The sequence below is a fragment of the Cherax quadricarinatus genome, chromosome 10, assembly GCF_038502225.1.
Source record: "Cherax quadricarinatus isolate ZL_2023a chromosome 10, ASM3850222v1, whole genome shotgun sequence".
Classification (NCBI taxonomy): domain Eukaryota; kingdom Metazoa; phylum Arthropoda; class Malacostraca; order Decapoda; family Parastacidae; genus Cherax; species Cherax quadricarinatus.
Window position 1 is genome coordinate 14,195,433 of NC_091301.1, and position 20,788 is coordinate 14,216,220.

Here is a 20,788-nt window from a genome sequence, read left to right on the forward strand (position 1 = left end):
CTATATTACAGTATTGCATCTAATCAGATTATTTCTGATATTTCCTCCACTGCCAGTTTATCATATTTCTGTTTGTTTTGGTTTCCTTATTTTTTTTTTTTTTTCTCAACAAGTCGGCCGTCTCCCACCGAGGCAGGGTGACCCAAAAAAGAAAGAAAATCCCCAAAAAGAAAATACTTTCATCATCATTCAACACTTTCACCACACTCACCCATTATCACTGTTTTTGCAGAGGTGCTCAGAATATAACAGTTTAGAAGCATACACATATAAAGATACACAACATATCCCTCCAAACTGCCAATATCCCAAACCCCTCCTTTAAAGTGCAGGCATTGTGCTTCCCATTTCCAGGACTCAAGTCTGACTATATGAAAATAACCGGTTTCCCTGAATCCCTTCATTAAATATTACCCTGCTCACACTCCAACAGATCGTCAGGTCCCAAGTACCATTCGTCTCCATTCACTCCTATCTAACACGCTCACGCATGCTTGCTGGAAGTCCAAGCCCCTTGCCCACAAAACCTCCTTTACCCCCTCTCTCCAACCCTTTCTGTATTATTTATTTATAGCACTTCCCTCACCTTGAAGCCTCTAGTGTCCTTTGTTTATAAATTGTTTTCTCATGTTCAGTCAATAGCTAACTGTCTCCTCCCTATTCTAGCTTGTACTTTATGTACCAGTATTTTGAGATGGAATCAGGAATATACGAGGTGCTGTCAAAAAGTTCCTGGACTACCACGAAAAAATGTGGTACACTGATCCCAGTGCCTCTGGCACTTCTCAAAATATTTTTGGAACTCTTCTTTCCTAACAGTGTCTAGCACAGCCTGTGATTTTGTTTCACTCTACTCCATGTCATTAAAATGCTGCCCCTCGAGTGCCATTTTTTGGGGGGGAGGAAGAGAAAAGTCACAGGGGGAGTAAGATCTGGGAAAGTAGAGTAGGTGGGAGATGACTGCTGTGTTGCTTTTGGTCAGAAAACTCTGCATGGAATGTACAGAGTGAACGGGCACTGTCATGGTGAATGAAGCAGTTGTTGGATGCCCACAACACCTAATATTTCCTTCTCATGTCTTCCCTCGTACGTTTCAGAACTTTGATGTAAAAATTTTGGGTAACTCCAAGAAGCCCCTATCACGTGCTTTTACCATCCTATGGAGAGGGAGCATGGACACGGGGGTCGTCCCACAGTTACTAAAAACAACAGGCAGCCCCACTCCACAAAGGGGGCAGTAAAGCAATAGCAAAGAACTACAGACCGATAGCACTAACATCCCATATCATAAAAATCTTTGAAAGAGTTCTAAGAAGCAAGATCGCCACCCATCTAGATACCCTTCAATTACACAACCCAGGGCAACATGGGTTTAGAGCAGGTCGCTCCTGTCTGTCCCAACTACTGGATCACTACGACATGGTCTTAGATGCACTAGAAGACAAAAAGAATGCAGATGTAATATATACAGACTTTGCAAAAGCCTTCGACAAGTGTGACCATGTCGTAATAGCGCACAAAATGCGTGCTAAAGGAATAACAGGAAAAGTTGGTAAATGGATCTATAATTTCCTCATAAACAGAACACAAAGAGTAGTAGTCAACAGAGTAAAGTCTGAGGCGGCTATGGTGAAAAGCTCTGTTCCACAAGGCACAGTACTCGCTCCCCTCTTGTTTCTCATCCTCATATCTGACATAGACAAGGATGTCAGCCACAGCACCGTGTCTTCCTTTGCAGATGACACCCGAATCTGCATGACAGTGTCCTCCAATGCAGACACTGCAAGGTTCCAGGTGGACATCAACCAAATCTTTCAATGGGCTGCAGAAACAATATGAAGTTCAACGATGAGAAATTTCAATTACTCCGATATGGTAAACATGAGGAAATTAAAACTTCATCAGAGTACAAAACAAATTCCGGCCACAAAATAGAGCGAAAAACCAATGTCAAAGTCCTGGGAGTGATCATGTCGGAGGATCTTACCTTCAATGACCATAACATTGTATCGATCGCATCTGCTAGAAAAATGACAGGATGGACAATGAGAACCTTCAAAACTAGGGATGCCAAGCCCATGATGACACTCTTCAGGTCGCTTGTTCTATCTAGGCTGGAATATTGCTGCACACTAACAGCACCTTTCAAGGCAGGTGAAATTGCTGACCTAGAAAATGTACAGAGAACCTTCATGGCACGCAATAACGGAGATAAAACACCTCAATTACTGGGAGCGCTTGAAGTTTTTGAACCTGTACTCCCTGGGGGTGTTACCCCCCGGAACTCTCCCCAGGTAATCTCCAGGTAAACTGTGTTAGAACAGATTCCTGATGAACAATTCCCACTCAAAGATTTCATTCTGATACACAAAAAATTGCAACAATGCACTAAAAACATGACAGAAAATGCTCATCTGACTGCAGTGGAATGACCAACCGCACTGAAACTCGCCACGCTACTTCATAAATAGTATACTGCACAGCACAATCTATGCTTATGCTGTATTTCAACTAGGAGGAGCATGAACATTTGAGTCAGAATCTTTCTGCGAGCACCTCGTATCTTAACTGTTTGAGAGAAGATGCTTGTCTTTAGATGATCAGTATTACCAGCTCCAGATTCCAACATTCTTTCCTCATCTTCAGTATCTAGTGTCACAACTATTATACTGGTATTTAACAAATAATTAAGATCGTTTATAATTGTATTGTATTGCTGCTTTGTTTGGTGCACAAGTAGAAGACCAGTTACTGCTTTGTACTGTCCTTGTCCTGTAATGGCAGAGAGTTTGTGCCAACCATTTTTGATATTGTTTTAATGTCACCTTTGCACCATTTATAACATTTTTAGTATATTTTTAAATGTTTATCGGCGGATGGATTTATGAAGGATGAGGTTAATCATAGAATTGATGAGGGAAAAAAGGTGAGTGGTGCGTTGAGGTATATGTGGAGTCAAAAAACGTTATCTATGGAGGCAAAGAAGGGAATGTATGAAAGTATAGTAGTACCAACACTCTTATATGGGTGTGAAGCTTGGGTGGTAAATGCAGCAGCGAGGAGACGGTTGGAGGCAGTGGAGATGTCCTGTTTAAGGGCAATGTGTGGTGTAAATATTATGCAGAAAATTCGGAGTGTGGAAATTAGGAGAAGGTGTGGAGTTAATAAAAGTATTAGTCAGAGGGCAGAAGAGGGGTTGTTGAGGTGGTTTGGTCATTTAGAGAGAATGGATCAAAGTAGAATGACATGGAAAGCATATAAATCTATAGGGGAAGGAAGGCGGGGTAGGGGTCGTCCTCGAAAGGGTTGGAGAGAGGGGGTAAAGGAGGTTTTGTGGGTAAGGGGCTTGGACTTCCAGCAAGCGTGCGTTACAGTAGTGTACTGTATATTGTAATAAACAGACTAGAGGAAATCAGCTCTAATATACATTATTTAGGTATGCATACTGATCGGAGAGCCTGTCGTAAGTCCAAGTCGTCGGTAAACGAGTATGTTGCTAAGTGATGAGAGACTATACGTACATAAATGGCTGAAAGCTACTAACAGGAGACCATACATAGTTTTAAGTTAGTGTAAAGAGAAACATGCACGGAAGTTCCATATCAGTAGAAAAATACGTTTATTTTACAAGAAGATACAGGTGCGCTGCAGAGATTGCTTACATTGGTTGTGTAATACATGGCAATGCCCTTGGTTGTGCAATGAATTTTGGGCAAACTTAAAATTAAAACCTGACATTGAATATTTAAAGGATTATGTGAATACCAAGTTCACCATAATTAAGTTTTATGTTTAATTCACATTAAGCACTAAACCCATGTGGGTCATTCAGTGTAAGACATGGTGGAGGTTTCATCTTCCATCTAATGAGTATGAGACAGACACACTTCCTATTTGTATTCACATATAAGTGAATTAAGTTATCGTATACAATGATTATTATGTAATAAAGTAACAATGTTAATATGAAGGAACAGTAACACAAAACAGCATTGAGAGCTGTAGCCATAAAATTTTTTGAGGGGCTAGGAATTAAAGTAAGAGACAAAAATGGTGAATGAATAGAGACCCCCTATGTGATTATATTTTTGAAAACTCACGAATGTTCTGTATGTTATTTTGTTGCTCGATTTGACAGTGACTGTAATGTATTATCAGATTTAATGTTGATGGTTACTTCTCACGTGATTATTTTTTTTGTTACCTGGTATGTATTTGTAGCTACAGGAGCTTGTGCTGTCTTCAGTACTTAATCTATCATTAAGTTTTTGTAGCAGGGATTATTGCACTTTCTACCTTTTGTATACCATATAGACTAATGTTGTATATACAGTGGACCCCAGAGTTTCATGATTAATCCGTTCCAGAGAGCCTGCCGAAAGTCGAAATTCACGAAACTCGAAACCATTTTCCCCATAAGAAATAATGGAAATAAAATTAATCCGTTCCAGACACCCAAAAATATTAAAATAAAATATTTCTTTTCAAATTAAATAAAGATTTATATACTGAAATCAACGAGAAATCAAGTACAGGTCTCCCTCAACATTCACGTTTTCAGCTTTCGCGGGCTTCACACATTCGCGAATTCCCAACCGCCAAATTCCCAACCGCCAAATTCCCAGCCGCCAAATCATATTCAAGTTTCCCGCCACCTGCGAGTCCCTACTACCCTCCCTCCTACCCCCGCAACTGGCAGCCAGCCCTCCCACCACTCAGTGTGGTGAGTGTTTTGTTTGTTCATTATTTGCTATTAAACTGCAGTATAAATAATGTAAACCCATTCATGACTGCATATTGGAATGGTTATTCGGACAGGTATTAGACGGTGACATGTGTTTACTCTTGAACACAGCAAAGAATCAAACATTTCTGCTACTGCTAATAATAACAATAGTAATAATAATAATAATAATAATAAATACGATATAATTGAAGAAGGAAGTTGTACAAAAATACGAGGGAGTGGTTGACACATCGTCAGTGTGGCTTTGTTTATGCTGGAGTGAGCATTAGTCTCCCTGCTCTTCCAAATATTTCACAATAATTCATTGTGTTTGGTACTTGTAGATTGAGTGCGACTGGAGTGGTAGAGGCAGCTGTTGAGGCAGCTGTTGAGGCAGCTGTTGAGGCAGCGATTGAGGCAGCTGTTGAGGCAGCGATTGTGGCAGTGGGTGAGGCAGCGATTGTGGCAGTGGGTGAGGCAGCTGTTGAGGCAGTGGTTGAGGCAGCTATTGAGGCAGCTGTTGAGGCAGCGATTGAGGCAGTGGTTGAGGCAGCTATTGAGGCAGTGGGTGAGGCAGCTGTTGAGGCAGCGATTGAGGCAGTGGGTGAGGCAGCTATTGAGGCAGTGGGTGAGGCAGCTGTTGAGGCAGCGATTGAGGCAGTGGTTGAGGCAGCTATTGAGGTAGTGGGTGAGGCAGCTGTTGAGGCAGCGATTGAGGCAGTGGGTGAGGCAGCTATTGAGGCAGTGGGTGAGGCAGCTGTTGAGGCAGCGATTGAGGCAGTGGGTGAGGCAGCTGTTGAGGCAGTGCATGAGGCAGTGCATGAGGCAGTGCATGAGGCAGCTGTTGAGGCAGCGATTGAGGCAGCTGTTGAGGCAGAGATTGAGGCAGCTGTTGAGGCAGCGATTGAGGCAGTGGGTGAGGCAGTGCATGAGGCAGCTGTTGAGGCAGCAATTGAGGCAGCTGTTGAGGCAGCGATTGAGGCAGTGGTCACTGAGGCAGCTGTTGAGGCAGCGATTGAGGCAGTGGGTGAGGCAGCTGTTGAGGAAGCGATTGAGGCAGCTGTTGAGGCAGCTGTTGAGGCAGCTGTTGAGGCAGCGATTGAGGCAGTGGGTGAGGCAGCTGTTGAAAAACAAATAAGCTCGCTCGCTGTAATGGTGGCCGCGGCGGTGGCGGCGGCTGCAGTGGCGGGCGCGCCCGCGGCAGCTGCTGCGACGAGTCTAAGAGTAAAAAAAAAAATCCGAAACAGAAAATAATAATAGGCAATAATAAACTCCCGCCGGAAATACTTTTATCTTTAATATCAAGAAAAAACATTGAGGAAGCGATTGAGGCAGCTGTTGAGGCAGCTGTTGAGGCAACTGTTGAAGCAGCGACTGAGGCAGTGGGTGAGGCAGCTGGTGAGGAAGCGATTGAGGCAGTGGTATTTAATAACATACATGTTTAATAACATACATTGTGTTTAGTGCTTGTAGATTGAGTGTGACTGGAGTGGTAGAGGCAGTGATTGAGGCAATGGTATTTAACCCTTTGAGGGTTTTCGTCGTACTAGTACGTCTTACGCGTAGGGGTTTTTGACGTACTAGTACTCATAAATTCTAGCGGCCTCAAATCTAGTGGGAGAAAGCTGGTAGGCCTTCATATGAAAGAATGGGTCTATGTGGTCAGTGTGCACAGTCTAAAAAAATCCTGCAGCACACAGTGCATAATGAGAAAAAAAAAACTTTGACCATTTTTTTTTAATAAATCAGCGACTTTGCAGTGTATTTTCGTATGGTATTTATTGTTGTATTCTAGTTTTCTTGGTCTCATTTTATAGAATGGAAGACATATTACAGAAATTGAGATGATTTTGACTGGTTTTACAAAGAAAGGTGCCTTGAAATTGAGCTCAAAGTAGCAGAAATGTTCGATTTTTACCAAACTTCAAAAGTAAACAAATCGTGCCAAGCGTGCAATACACGTCAACTGGTGAGTCTAATATTCTTTCACAAGTGCACCAATAATATTTATACCATTTTTTACACTAATGCAGTAGTCTGCATAACAGTAAATCTTATATTTTTTGTGAAAATAAAAATTCAAAGTAGAAAGCAAAAGAATATAAGAGGGGCCTTGAGACGTGACTAATGACTAGAGGAAATGTCATTTTAGTGCCAGGAATGTCTTTCTTGTTTATTCTGGACCCTATTCGGAAATTGGCATCTTTTGAAATTTGTGTGAAATTGGCAAAATTGCTAAATTCTGACCACTGTACTGGATAGTTGAATTTCATAAATGAGTGGTTTCTTGCACCCATTCGATAGAAAAAATGGAGTTCTAGCGAAATATTCATGTTTTTTGTCGACTAGTACAGTGAAATTGGCCGAAAATGGGGCTCAAAGTGGGCAAAATCGCCGATCCGTAAACATTGCCGAGACCGCTAACTTTGCGAGAGCATAATTCCGTAAGTTTTCTATCAAATTTCAAACTTTTGGTGTCTTTATGATCGGGAAAAGATTCTCTATCTTTTCATAAGAGAAAATAATTTTTTTTTTTTTTAAATTTGGCCGACCCTGAGAACGAGTTTCGGAGAGGGCCTGTCGACCCTCAAAGGGTTAATAACATACATGTTAATAATAATACATGTTATTAATAATATGTACTATTATTATTTATAACATATATGTTATTAAATACATACGTTAATAATAATACATGTTATTAATAATAACATGTACGTACTATTATTATTTATAACATATATGTTATTAAATACCACTGCCTCAACCGCTGAATTATTGTGAAATGTTTGGAAGAGCAGGGAGACTAATGTTCACTCCAGCATAAACAAAGTCACACTGACGATGTGTCAACCACTCCCTCGTATTTTTGTACAATTTCCTTCTTCAATTATATCGTATTATTATTATTATTATTATATTATTATTATTATTATTATTATTATTATTATTATTATTATTATTACTATTGTTATTATTAGCAGTAGCAGAAATGTTTGATTCTTTGCTGTGTTCAAGACTAAACACATGATGTCACCGTCCAATACCTGTCCGAATAGCCATTCCAATATGCAGTCATGAATGGGTTTACATTATTTATACTGTAGTTTAATAGCAAATAATGAACAAACAAAACACTCACCACACTGAGTGGTGGGAGGGCTGGCTGCCAGTTGCGGGGGTCGGAGGGAGGGTAGTAGGGACTCGCAGTGGTTGGGGAAGTGGTGGAGGCATTGGTGGAGTCTGTGGTATTTAATAACATACATGTTATTAAAGCATAACATGTATATATTTAGTACAATTTACAACATTTTCATGTATTTTATGATTGTTCATGGTTCAACAAGTTAAGGAAGCAGTATTGTATTATATTTCCCTACAATATATTGGGGCACCAAACATTCACGGTTTTTCAACATTCGCGAGGATCTTGATCCCCTAACCCTCGCGAATGTTGAGGGAGACCTGTACATTCATATAAAAAATAATAATAACATTACACTTACATTACACCCTGCCTCGGTGGGAGACGGCCGACTTGTTGAAAAAAGAAAAAAAAAATTACACTTACCTTTACTGAAGACTTCTGGGTGGATGGAAGATGGGAGGAAGGGATAGGAGGAAGGTGTACACTCTTGTTTGGAAGGAGAATCTCCTTCCATTAGGACTTTAGGTAGCAAGTCCTTATCTGGGGGTTACTTCCCTTCTTCTTTTAATGCCACTGGGAACAACTTGAGAGTCACTGGACCCCTGTCGCATAAAATATCTGTCCAGAGAGGTCTTTTTCTGGTGTTTCTTTAAGATTTCCCTGAAGTGGGACACAACACTGTCATTGTACATGTTGCAGATATGACTTGTTTCAGCTTGTTCAGGGTGATACTTTTCAACAAAACTTTGCAACTCATTCCACATTCCACACATGTCCTTAACCCTTAAATGGTCCAAACGTATATATACGTTCACTCGCGTAGCGCCCCAACTTTTTTGAGGAAAAAACAATCTCTTCTTTTAAAAGGAAAAAAGAGCATATGGTACCCAGGCATCCCCAATTATTTTAATATGGCACACAGTGAGTGCACACACCCGTTCTCTCATGTCTAGGTGACTCAGGCTTAATGTGGCAATGTTGAATGAATGACAAAGAAAACGTATATATAAGTTTGGGGGCACTACGCGCGTGGACGTATATATACGTTTGGACCGTTTAAGGGTTAATCACTGAAGAAGGAACCTCCTTCACTCTCTTTTCCTCCTCCTCTGAAACAAGTTCCTTGGCTGTGGTCTGATGCTGTTCCAGTTGAAGCTCTTGCAGTTCGTCAGTGGTTAGCTCTTCCCTGTGGTCCTCCACCAACTCTTCCACATCCCCGTCACTCGCCTCCAACCCCATGGACTTGCCCAATGCCACAACACCTTCCACAACAGGCAGAGGGTCGGCAGGAACAGGGTCTGCCTCAAACCCTTCAAAATCCCTCTGGATCGTGTTCCTCACTTTATTTACCAAAGGGCTTGCACTAGCTTTCCTTGGGTCCATGATGACTTATTTAGCAGTTGCAAGCACAAAAAACAATGGATTATTATGAAATGTAGTGTATGAATCCGCGGGGTGATGGTCACGTGTTGGTAAACAATGGCACACTGAGCGTGAATAGCGTAGGAGACTGGCTCGGTGTGCGTGGTGATGGGCAGACAGGTACCGGACGGTCGCCGAAACTCGAGGCCAAATTTTGCAAAAAAAACTCGCCAAAGGTCGAATTTCACGAAAGTAGATGCTGCCAAAACTCAAGGGTCCACTGTACACCTATAAAGTCCTATGTTCTGTGTAGTACTGTAGATTATAATATGTAAATATATTTGTAATTCTATGAGCAAGGGGCTAGGAACCCTTTCTACTGTATAAATTACTAAATGTCAAAAGTAAGAGTAAACTTTATTTCTTCTTTGGGTCACCCTACCTCAGTTGGAGATAGCCGTTGTGTTAAAAAAATGTAATTATATTTTGCTAACACACTGCTGTTACCATGTTCCCTATGTAACTACATCTGTTTTTGCAACTACCTCCTAACTTTTGGTTGACTGATGTAACAAAGCATCCTCAGATCCATTTTAGCACCCTTTATAAGGTCAGCTTGTATTATCTTACAGCACAAATTATACTATTTCTTCACCACTTCACCTGTATAAGTTTTGGGTTTAGTGCCTATCTTGATTATAACGGTAATTCACTACTTAAATTGAAGAAATGTCTTTGTATATTTCTGTCTTTGTTTTGGTGAGGGGTGTGTGGTTTCCATCCAGGTCCTCATGTTCTACTGTAGTGAGTTCACTGGCAAATGCTGTATCCATATCCTGCCTATGAACATGAGAACATAAGAAAGGAAGAACACTGCAGCAGGGCTACTGGCTCATACTAGGCAGGTCATTCTTAAACCCAAACCCACAGACAAAAATATTTGCCCAACCAAATATTCTTTTCTTTCTTATGGAGATAGGAGGGCTAGCGCTCATTCTTTCTTCATAGCTCATTTCCCTCAGTTGGGATGCTCTTCTCTGGTAATTCTCAAGTGTTGCCATGTGTTTGACTTGGAAAGGATTCCATCCTGTGTTTCATATTTAAGAAATGAGGAAAAGTGTCTCTTTAAGACATCTTTAACAAGGTTTCTTCATGAGGTCTTTCAGCTCTTTCTCACACCACAAGAGATATTCATAAGGATTTTAGCATATCCTGTGTATTTTCAGAGCCTTATTGCTTGATGAGTTTGCAATTCACTTTTTTTATTTAATTTGTCTTTTTGGTTAGATATACATTTTATAGGTTTATATAACCTAATGTAACCTGACTTAATATATAGAAAGTTCCTTTTGTATATCTGCAGGCATCATTAAGAAAGTGACATTGGGAACTCTGTAAGAAGATTAATGTAGTAAAATGCTGATAGGCTGTGTTCTGATAAAGTATATGTGAGCTTGGCATGTGTGATCCAAGGAAATGGATAGGTGCTCCCCTTCCTTAGATTGAATCTAAATGCTTCTCATTCCCACCAGGTGCTGTATGACCCCTACCAGTTTAGCGCTTTCCCTATGAATGTAGTGATGAATGGTTTGAAAAACCGACAAGTTGAAGATTGAGACTTATGCAGCATATGAGAATCTTTATTCAGGAAACGTTTCGCCACACAGTGGCTTCATCAGTCCAATACAAAAAGGAAGGCGTAAGGAGAGGAGGAGTATGAGGTAATCAGTCCCTCAGCCTGGAGTTGATGTGTTCAGTCCATCAATCTTGTAGAATGTAATAATAATAATAGCAACCACCCAGGGAGGTACTACCATCCTGCCAAATGAGTGTAAAACGAAAGTCTGTAATTGTTTTACATGGTGGTAGGATTGCTGATCTCTTTTGTCTGTCTCATAAATATGCAAGATTACAGGTACGTCTTGCTATTTCTGCTTACACTTAGGTGACACTACACATACATGTACACGTTTATTTATACACATTCATCTGAGTTTTCTTTGATTTTATCTTAATAGTTCTTGTTTCTTATTACTTTTCCTTTTATATCCATGCGTGTTGTAAAAGTCAACTAAAATGCCAGGAACAGTGGGCTAGTAACCCCTTTTCCTGTAATAATTACTAAAAAGAATAAGAAGAAGAAAATTGTCAAAGTGGGATGTCTGAATGTGCTTGGATGTTGTGCGAATGATAAGAAAGAGATTATTGTGGATGTTATGAATGAGGAGAAGCTGGATGTCCGGGCTTTAAGTGAAACAAAGCTGAAGTGGGTGGGAGAGTTTCAGTGGAGAGGAATAAATGGGATTAGGTCAGGGGTTTCAAATAGAGTTACAGCTAAAGAAGGAGTAGCAATAATGTTGAAGGATAAGCTATGGCAGGAAAAGAGGGACTATAAATGTATTAATTCAAGGATTATGTGGAGTAAAATAAAGGTTGGATATGAAAAGTGGGTTATAGTAAGCGTATATGCACCTGGAGAAGAGAGAAGTGTAGAGGAGAGAGAGAGAGAGATTTTGGGAAATGTTGAGTGAATGTGTGGGGAGTTTTGAACCAAGTGTGAGAATACTTGTGTTTTGGGATTTCAATGCTAAAGTGGGTAAAAATATTGTGGAGGGAGTAGTAGGTAAATTTGGGGTGCCAGGGGTAAATGTAAATGGGGAGCCTTTAATTGAGCTATGTGTAGAAAGAGGTTTGGTAATAAGTAATACATATTTTATGAAAAAGAGGATAAATAAATATACAAGGTATGATGTAGCACGTAATGAAAGTAGTTAGATTGGTGGATAAAAGGTTGATGGGTAGGTTCAAGGATGTATATGTTTATAGAGGGGCAACTTATATATCAGATCATTATTTAGTTGTAGCTACAGTTAGAGTAAGGGGTAAATGGGACAAGAGAAAAATGGCAACAAGTAATAGGGAGGTGAAAGTGTATAAACTAAGGGAGGAGGAAGTTCAGGTGAGATATAAGCAACTATTGACTGAAAGGTGGGCTAGTGCAAGTATGAGTAGTGGGGGGGTTGAAGAGGGTTGGAATAGTTTTAAAAATGCAGTATTAGAATGTGGGGCAGAAGCTTGTGGTTATAGGAGAGTGGGTGCAGGAGGAATGAGGAGTGATTGGTGGAATGATGAAATAAAGGATGCGATGAAAGAGAAAAAGTTAGCTTATGAGAGGTTTTTACAAACCAGAAGTGTTATAAAAAGAGTAGAGTATATAGAGAGTAAAAGAAAGGTGAAGAGAGTGGTGAGAGAGTGCAAAAGGAGAGCAAATGATAGAGTGGGAGAGGCACCGTCAAGGAATTTTAATAAAAATAAGAAAAAAATTTTGGAGTTAAACAAGTTAAGAAAGCCTAGAGAACGAATGGATTTGTCAGTCAAAAACAGAGTAGGGGAGTTAGTGGATGGGGAGATGGAGGTTTTGGGTAGATGGCGAGAATATTTTGAGGAACTTTTAAATGTGGACGAAGAAAGGGAGGCGGTAATTTCATGCACTGGCCAGGGAGGTACACCATCTTTTAGGAGTGAAGAAGAACAGGATATGAGTGTGCGGGAGGTACGTGAGGCATTACGTAGAATGAAACGGGGTAAAGCATCTGGAACGGACGGGATCATGACAGAAATGTTAAAAGCAGGGGGGGTATATAGTGTTGGAGTGGTTGGTATTTTTGTTTAGTAAATGTATGAAAGAGGGGAAGGTACCTAGGGATTGGCAGAGAGCATGTATAGTCCCTTTATATAAAGGAAAGGGGGACAGAAGAGATTGTAAAGATTGTAGAAGAATTAGTTTACTAAGTATACCAGGAAAAGTGTACGGTAGGGTTATTATTGAAAGAATTAGAGGTAAGACAGAATGTAGGATTGCAGATGAGCAAGGAGGTTTCAGAGTGGGTAGGGGATGTGTAGATCAGGTGTTTACATTGAAGCATATATGTGAACAGTATTTAGATAAAGGTAGGGAAGTTTTTATTGCATTTATGGATTTAGAAAAGGCATATGATAGAGTGGATAGGGGAGCAATGTGGCAAATGTTGCAAGTATGTGGAATAGGTGGTAAGTTACTAAATGCTATAAAGAGTTTTTATGAGGATAGTGAGGCTCAGGTTAGGGTGTGTAGAAGAGAGGGAGACTATTTCCCAGTAAAAGTAGGTCATAAACAGTGATGTGTAATGTCACCATGGTTGTTTAGCCCTTTGAGGGTCGAGAGGCCCTCTCCCAAACTTGTTCTCAGGGTCAAAATTTTTTCCAAAAAAAAAAAAAATTATTTTTTCTTATGAAATGATAGAGAATCTTTTTCCGATCATAATGACACCAAAAGTATGAAATTTTATCGAAAACTTACAGAATTATGCTCTCGCGAATTTAGCAGTCTCAAAGTGGGCGATTTCGCCCACTTTGGGTCCAATTTTCGGCCAATTCCAATATTGCAGTTGACTAAAATCATAGCTATTTCCCTATAGCTCCATTTGTTCTATCGATTGAGTACAAGAATCCGCCCATTTACCGATTGCAACTACCCAATAAAGTGGTCAGAACTTGACAATTTTGGCAATTTCACACAAATTTCAAAAGATGCTAATTTCAAAATAGGGTCCAGAATAAACAAGAAAGACATTCATGGCACTAAAATAACAAATCTGTTCATTAGTCACATCCCTAGGCCTCTCTTACATTACTTTTGCTTTCCATTTTGAATTTTTATTCTCACAGAAAATAGAAGGCTTTCTGTTATGTATACTACTACATCATTGTAAAATGGTATAAATTATATCAGCGCACTTGTGAAAGAATATTAGACTCGCCAGTTGACGTGTGTTGGATGCGTGGCTTGATTTGTTTACTCTTGAACATTGGTAAAAATTTATCATTTCTGCTACTTTGAGCTCAACTTCAAGGTACTTGTCATTGTGAAACCAATCAAAATCATCCCTAATTTTGTAATATATCTTCCATTCTATCAAATGAGACCAAGGAAATGAGAATACAACCATAAATACCATACGAAAATACACTAGAAAGTCGCTGTTTTAAACCAAAAACACAGTCGAAGTTTTTTTTTTCTTCATTATGCACAGTGTGCTTCAGGATTTTTTTTATGCTTTGCACACTGACCACACAGACCCATTCTTTCATATGTAGGCCTGCCAGCTTTCTTCCACTAGATTTGAAGGCGCTAGAATTTAGGCGTACAAGTACGTGATCGACCCTGGCTGCAATGACGTATGTACTTGTATGTGACCGACCCTCAAAGGGTTAATATATTTATAGATGGGGTTGTGAAAGAAGTAAATGCTAGGGTGTTCGGGAGAGAGGTGGGATTATATTATGGGGAATCAAATACAAAATGGGAATTGACACAGTTACTTTTTGCTGATGATACTGTGCTTATGGGAGATTCTAAAGAAAAATTGCAAAGGTTAGTGAATGAGTTTGGGAGAGAGTGTAAAGGTAGAAAGTTGAAAGTGAACATAGAAAAGAGTAGGGTGATGAGGGTATCAAATGATTTTGATAAAGAAAAATTGGATATCATATTGGAGAGGAGGAATACGGAAAAAGTGAATGTTTTCAGGTACAGTAGGGCCCCACTTATACGGCGGGTTAGGTTCCAGGCTGTCGCCGGAAAGCAGACATCGCCGGAAGGCAGAACTCCATTTTTTTCCATTTATAAATGCATATAAATGCCAGACAACAAGTTTACACTAAATTATATTAAGTTAGTAATAGAACTAGGCATTAAAAAAACACAAAGTAAAATACAGTCACAGTAAATTCATTACTTATCTTAAAGTATTTGTAATCTTAATGTAGGGAGAGAGGTGAGTAGTACTTATTTGTAGGAAGTCAGGTGCAGGTAGCCCAGGTGTAGGCAGCACTGGCTCCCCGTCTCATACTTAATATACGATATTTAAAACATCCCAGAGAGGTAAAATGCACATACAGTACACTCATTATTTACCTTAAAATATGTGTAGTCTTAACCCTTTCAGGGTCCAAGGCCCAAATCTGGAGTCACGCACCAGTGTCCAAGAATTTAAAAAAAAAAAATTTGTTATTTTTTCTTATGAAATCATAGAGAATCTTTTTGTGAAGGTAATAAAACAAAAAGTACGAAATTTGGTGGAAAATTGACGAAATTATGCTCTCGCGAATTTTGATGTGTCAGCGATATTTACGAATCGGCGATTTTGCCGACTTTGACTCCCATTTTAGGCCAATTACATTATTCCAATCAACCAAATTCTTAGCTATTTCACTAGTATTACTTCTATTCTATCGATTGAGCACAAGAAATCGCCAAGTCAACTGTTTCAACTACAAAATAAAGTGATCGGAAATTGTTAATTTGGCCAATTTAACACAAAGTTCAAAATATTCCAATTTCAAAATAGGGTCCAGAATGAACAATGTAGGCATTCCTGGCACTAAACTAACATTTCCCCTGTTCATTAGTTATGTTTTGAGGCTTTACAAATAAATTCCATTTTGATTTTTTATTCACATAATGAATTTTTATTCACACCAAAAAATAGAAGATTTACTGTTATGCAATACTGTAATAATTGTATAAATATCATCACCATATTTGTGAATGTATATTAGACCCACCAGCTGACGTGTATTAGACGTGCGAGGTCGTTTGTTTACTCTTGAATATCGGCAAAAATTTAACATTTCCGCTACTTTGAGCTCAGTTTCAAGCTATTTCCAATGCTAAAACCAATCAAAATCATCTCTATTTCTGTAATATGTCTTCCATTCTATCAAATGAGACCAAGAAATCGCAAATACATCTATAAAAAACATACGAAAAAACACTGCAAAGTTGCTGTTTTAATCGAAAAATCATGATTTCATTTTTTTTCTCTCATTATACACAGTGTGCTGCAGGATCTGTTTTATGTGGTGCACACATACCACATAGATGTATTCTCTCATATCTAGGCCCAAATGTACCCAAATGTACTGACGTTCTTCAGTAGAACATTTGAGGCAGTTGACGGCTTTACGTTCAGGGTCCAAACCGTAGATCTACGCCATGAGCTCAGCTCACTCTGATAAACTGTGAGTGGTACATTTGGGCCTAGATATGAGAGAATACATCTATGTGGTATGTGTGCACCACATAAAACTGATCCTGCAGCACACTGTGTATAATGAGAGAAAAAAATGAAATCATGATTTTTCGATTAAAACAGCAGCTTTGCAGTGTTTTTTCGTATGTTCTTTATAGTTGTATTTGCAATTTCTTGGTCTCATTTGATAGAATGGAAGACATATTACAGAAATAGACATGATTTTGATTGGTTTTAGCACTGGAAATGGCTTGAAACTGAGCTCAAAGTAGCAGAAATGTTAAATTTTTGCCGATATTCAAGAGTAAACAAACGACCTCACACGTCTAATACACATCAGCTGGTGGGTCTAATATACATTCACAAATATGGTGATGATATTTATACAATTATTACAGTATTGCATAACAGTAAATCTTCTATTTTTTGGTGTGAATAAAAATTCATTATGTGAATAAAAAATCAAAATGGAATTTATTTGTAAAGCCTCAAAACATAACTAATGAACAGAGGAAATGTTAGTTTAGTGCCAGGAATGCCTACATTGTTCATTCTGGACCCTATTTTGAAATTGGAATATTTTGAACTTTGTGTTAAATTGGCCAAATTAACAATTTCCGATCACTTTATTTTGTAGTTGAAACAGTTGACTTGGCGATTTCTTGTGCTCAATCGATAGAATAGAAGTAATACTAGTGAAATAGCTAAGAATTTGGTTGATTGGAATAATGTAATTGGCCTAAAATGGGAGTCAAAGTCGGCAAAATCGCCGATTCGTAAATATCGCTGACACATCAAAATTCGCGAGAGCATAATTTCGTCAATTTTCCACCAAATTTCGTACTTTTTGTTTTATTACCTTCACAAAAAGATTCTCTACGATTTCATAAGAAAAAATAAAAAATTTTTTTTTTTTAAATTCTTTAACCCTTTGACTGTCGCGGCCGTATATATACGTTTGCGAGGTACCGTGTTTGACGTATATATACTCATAAATTCTAGCGGCTTCAAATCAGGCAGGAGAAAGCTAGTAGGCCCACATGTGAGAGAATGGGTCTGTGTGGTCAGTGTGCACCACATAAAAAAAATCCTGGAGCACGCAGTGCATAATGAGAAAAAAAAAACTCCGACCGTTTTTTTTAATTAAAATGCCGACTTTGTGGTCTATTTTCGTATAGTATTTGTGGTTGTATTCTCGTTTTCTTGGTCTCATTTGATAGAATGGAAACTATGTTATAGAAATGGACGTGATTTTGATTAATTTTACTATAAAAAGTACCTGGAAATGGAGTACAAAGTACAGGAAATGTTTGATTTTTGCCGATGTTCAAAAGTGAACAAATGATGTCATTGTCCAATAAATGTCCAAATAGCCATTCTAATACGCAGTCATGAATGGGTTGATGTAATTTTTACAATTATTACAGTATTGCAGTAGTCTGCATAACAGTAAATCTTCTATTTTTTGTTTGAATAAAATTTCAAAATAAAAAGCAAGAGTAATATCACAGGGACCTGGAGACATGACTGATGAACAAAGAAAATGTTATTTTAGAGCCAGGAATGTCTGCATTGTTCATTCTGGACCTTATTTTGAAATTGTCGTATTTTTTAATTTTCGTGAAATTGGCCAAATTGCAAATTTCTGACCATGTTATTGGGTAGTTGAAATCGGTAAATGGGCAGTTTCTTGTACTCAATCGATAGAAAAAATAGAGTTCTGAAGAAATAGTTATGAGTTTGGTTGACTGGAATAACGGAATTAGCCGAAAATAGGGCTCAAAGTGGGCGAAATTGCCGATTTTTAAATATCGCCGAAGTCGCTAACTTCGCGAGAGCGTAATTCCGTCAGTTTTCCATCAAATTTCGTTTTTTTGGTGTCTTTACAATCGGGAAAAGATTCTCTATCATTTCATAAGAAAAAATAATTTTTTTTTTTTTCGAATATTTTGCGACACCAGAAGCAACTTCAGGATTTGGCCCTTCGACAGTCAAAGGGTTAACACTGGTGCGTGACTCCAGATTTGGGCCTTGGACCCTGAAAGGGTTAATATGTGTCTACTTTTAGTTCATTCACGTCCATTTGTAAGAGTTTGTAAAACATTTACCTCAATATATTTTTATTTTAATAATAATTACCTCACAATACAAATACTCTTACATTGTGTACAAGTTGTACAAGTTAGTTCAGAATAAACAAACAGCAACACACCATTTTTAGAGTGAATGAAGATAATAATATTAATAATAATAATAATATTATTATTATTATTAATAATAATAATAATAATAATAATTATTATTATTATTATTATTATTATTATAAAAAGCACTAAACCCACAAGGGTTGTGAATTGCTATACATAGAGTAAGGGCATACGAAAAGAATATTTTTCTACAGTTACCCCCCAGTGTTTGACTAGAGAAAACGTAATTCTTCCGACACTACCTACACAGCTGCTTTGTAAACAAATCTCATATTTACATCAATTTTTATTCTGAGTGTATGTATCATGTTTATATGCTATGTAATGGGTTTCATATATAATTTTGAGGAAAATATCATAGATGGATTAATGAAAATGCCTATATTGATGTAAAATAAGACATTTAGTGTGCCCAAGAGTGATTATTATTACGTAGTATTGGCGTCATGAGTAGAGAGAGACTTAGTGATTTTAATGTGTACCTGCACACCAGCACAGTGTGTAAGTATATTTAAGAACAGGTACACATAAGTATAATTATCAGAGTACATATAAGTTTCCTGACATAATAGATGTGGTCACGGAAAATGTAAACAAACCGGGTGGGGGGCGCCGTATTTAAAAGACCGCTTGCCATATAGCAAATTTTGGTCATAATTTGACATCGCCGTATTAGCGGAATGCCGTAAAGCGGGGCCTTACTGTATTTGGGAGTTGACGTGTCAGAGGATGGATTTATGAAGGATGAGGTTAATCATAGAATTGATGAAGGAAAAAAGGTGAGTGGTGCGTTGAGGTATATGTGGAGACAAAGAACGTTATTTGTGGAGGCAAAGAAGGGAATGTATGAAGGTATAGTGGTACCAGCACTCTTATATGGGTGTGAAGCTTGGGTTGTAAATGCAGCAGCGATGAGACGGTTGGGGGCAGTGGAGATGTCCTGTCTAAGGGCAATGTGTGGTGTAAATAATATGCAGAAAATTTGGAGTGTGGAAATTAGGAGAATGTGTGGAGTTAATAAAAGTATTAGTCAGAGGGCTGAAGAGGGGTTGTTGAGGTGGTTTGGTCATTTAGAGTGAATGGATCAAAGTAGAATGAAATGGAAAGCATATAAATCTATAGGGGAATGAAGGTGAGGTAGGGGTCATCCTCGAAAGGGTTGCAGAGAGGGGGCAAAGGAGGTTTTGTGGGTGAGGGGCTTGGATTTCCAGCAAGCGTGCGTGAGTGTGTTAGACAGTAGTGAATGGAGACGAATAGTTTTTGGGATCTGACAAGCTGTTGGAGTGTGAGCAGGGTAATATTTAGTGAAGGGATTCAGGGAAACTGGTTATTTTTATATAGCCGGACTTAAGCTCTGGAAATGGGAAGTACAATGCCAGCACTTTAACCCTTTCAGGGTCCCCAGATCCTCTCCCAGACTTGTTCTCAGGGTCGCCGAAATTTAAAAAAAAAAAAATAAAATTATTTTTATCTTATGAAAAGATAGAGAATCTTTTCCCGATCATAATGACACCAAAAGTATGAAATTTGATAGAAAACTTACGGAGTTATGGTCTCGCGAAATTAGTGGTCTCGACGATGTTTACGCATCGGCGATTTTGCCCACTTTGAGCCCTATTTTCAGCCATTTCTAGTGTACTAGTCAACAAAAATCATAACTATTTCGCTAGAACTCCATTTTTTCTATCGAATGAGTACAAGAAACCACCCATTTACCAATTTCAACTATCCAATACAGTGGTTAGAATTTAGCAATTTTGCCAATTTCACACATATTTCAAAAGATGCCAATTTCCAAATAGGGTCCAGAATAAACAAGAAAGACATTCCTGGCACTAAAATAACATTTCCTCTGTTCATTAGTCACGTCCCCATGCCCCTCTTACATTCTTTTGCTTTCCACTTTGAATTTTTATTCTCACAAAAATAGAAGATTTACTGTTATGCAGACTACTGCATTAGTGTAGAAATGGTATAAATAATATCAGTGCACTTGTGAAAGAATATTAGACTTGCCAATTGACGTGTGCTGGACGCTTAGCATGATTTGTTTACTTTTGAACTTTGGTTAAAATCGAACATTTCTGCTTCTTTGAACTCAATTTCAAGGTACTTTTCATTGTAAAACCAGTCAAAATCATCTCAATTTCTGTAATATGTCTTCCATTCTATAAAATGAGACCAGGAAAACTAGAATACAACAATAAATACCATAGGAAAATACAGTGCAAAGTCGCTGTTTTAATCCAAAAGCACGGTCAAAGTTTTTTTTCTC

At 38.5% G+C, this 20,788-nt stretch overlaps 1 protein-coding gene across 7 annotated transcripts in view; it reads left to right on the forward strand.

The window, feature by feature from the left end:
• The window catches only part of LOC128687963 (uncharacterized), a 100,490-nt gene that overhangs the window by 39,688 nt on the left and 40,014 nt on the right, over nucleotides 1-20,788 (forward strand). The window contains exon 7 of one of the 7 annotated variants that reach the window (XR_011391816.1): nucleotides 10,769-10,957. The exons of 4 other annotated variants lie outside the window; for them this stretch is intronic. The gene's annotated coding sequence lies outside the window, so the exon portion shown is untranslated. Of the gene's footprint in view, nucleotides 1-1,097; nucleotides 2,865-10,768; nucleotides 13,541-20,788 lie in introns of those variants that run through there. 2 more of the 7 variants (XR_008406925.2, XR_008406922.2) reach the window with 2 other exon arrangements.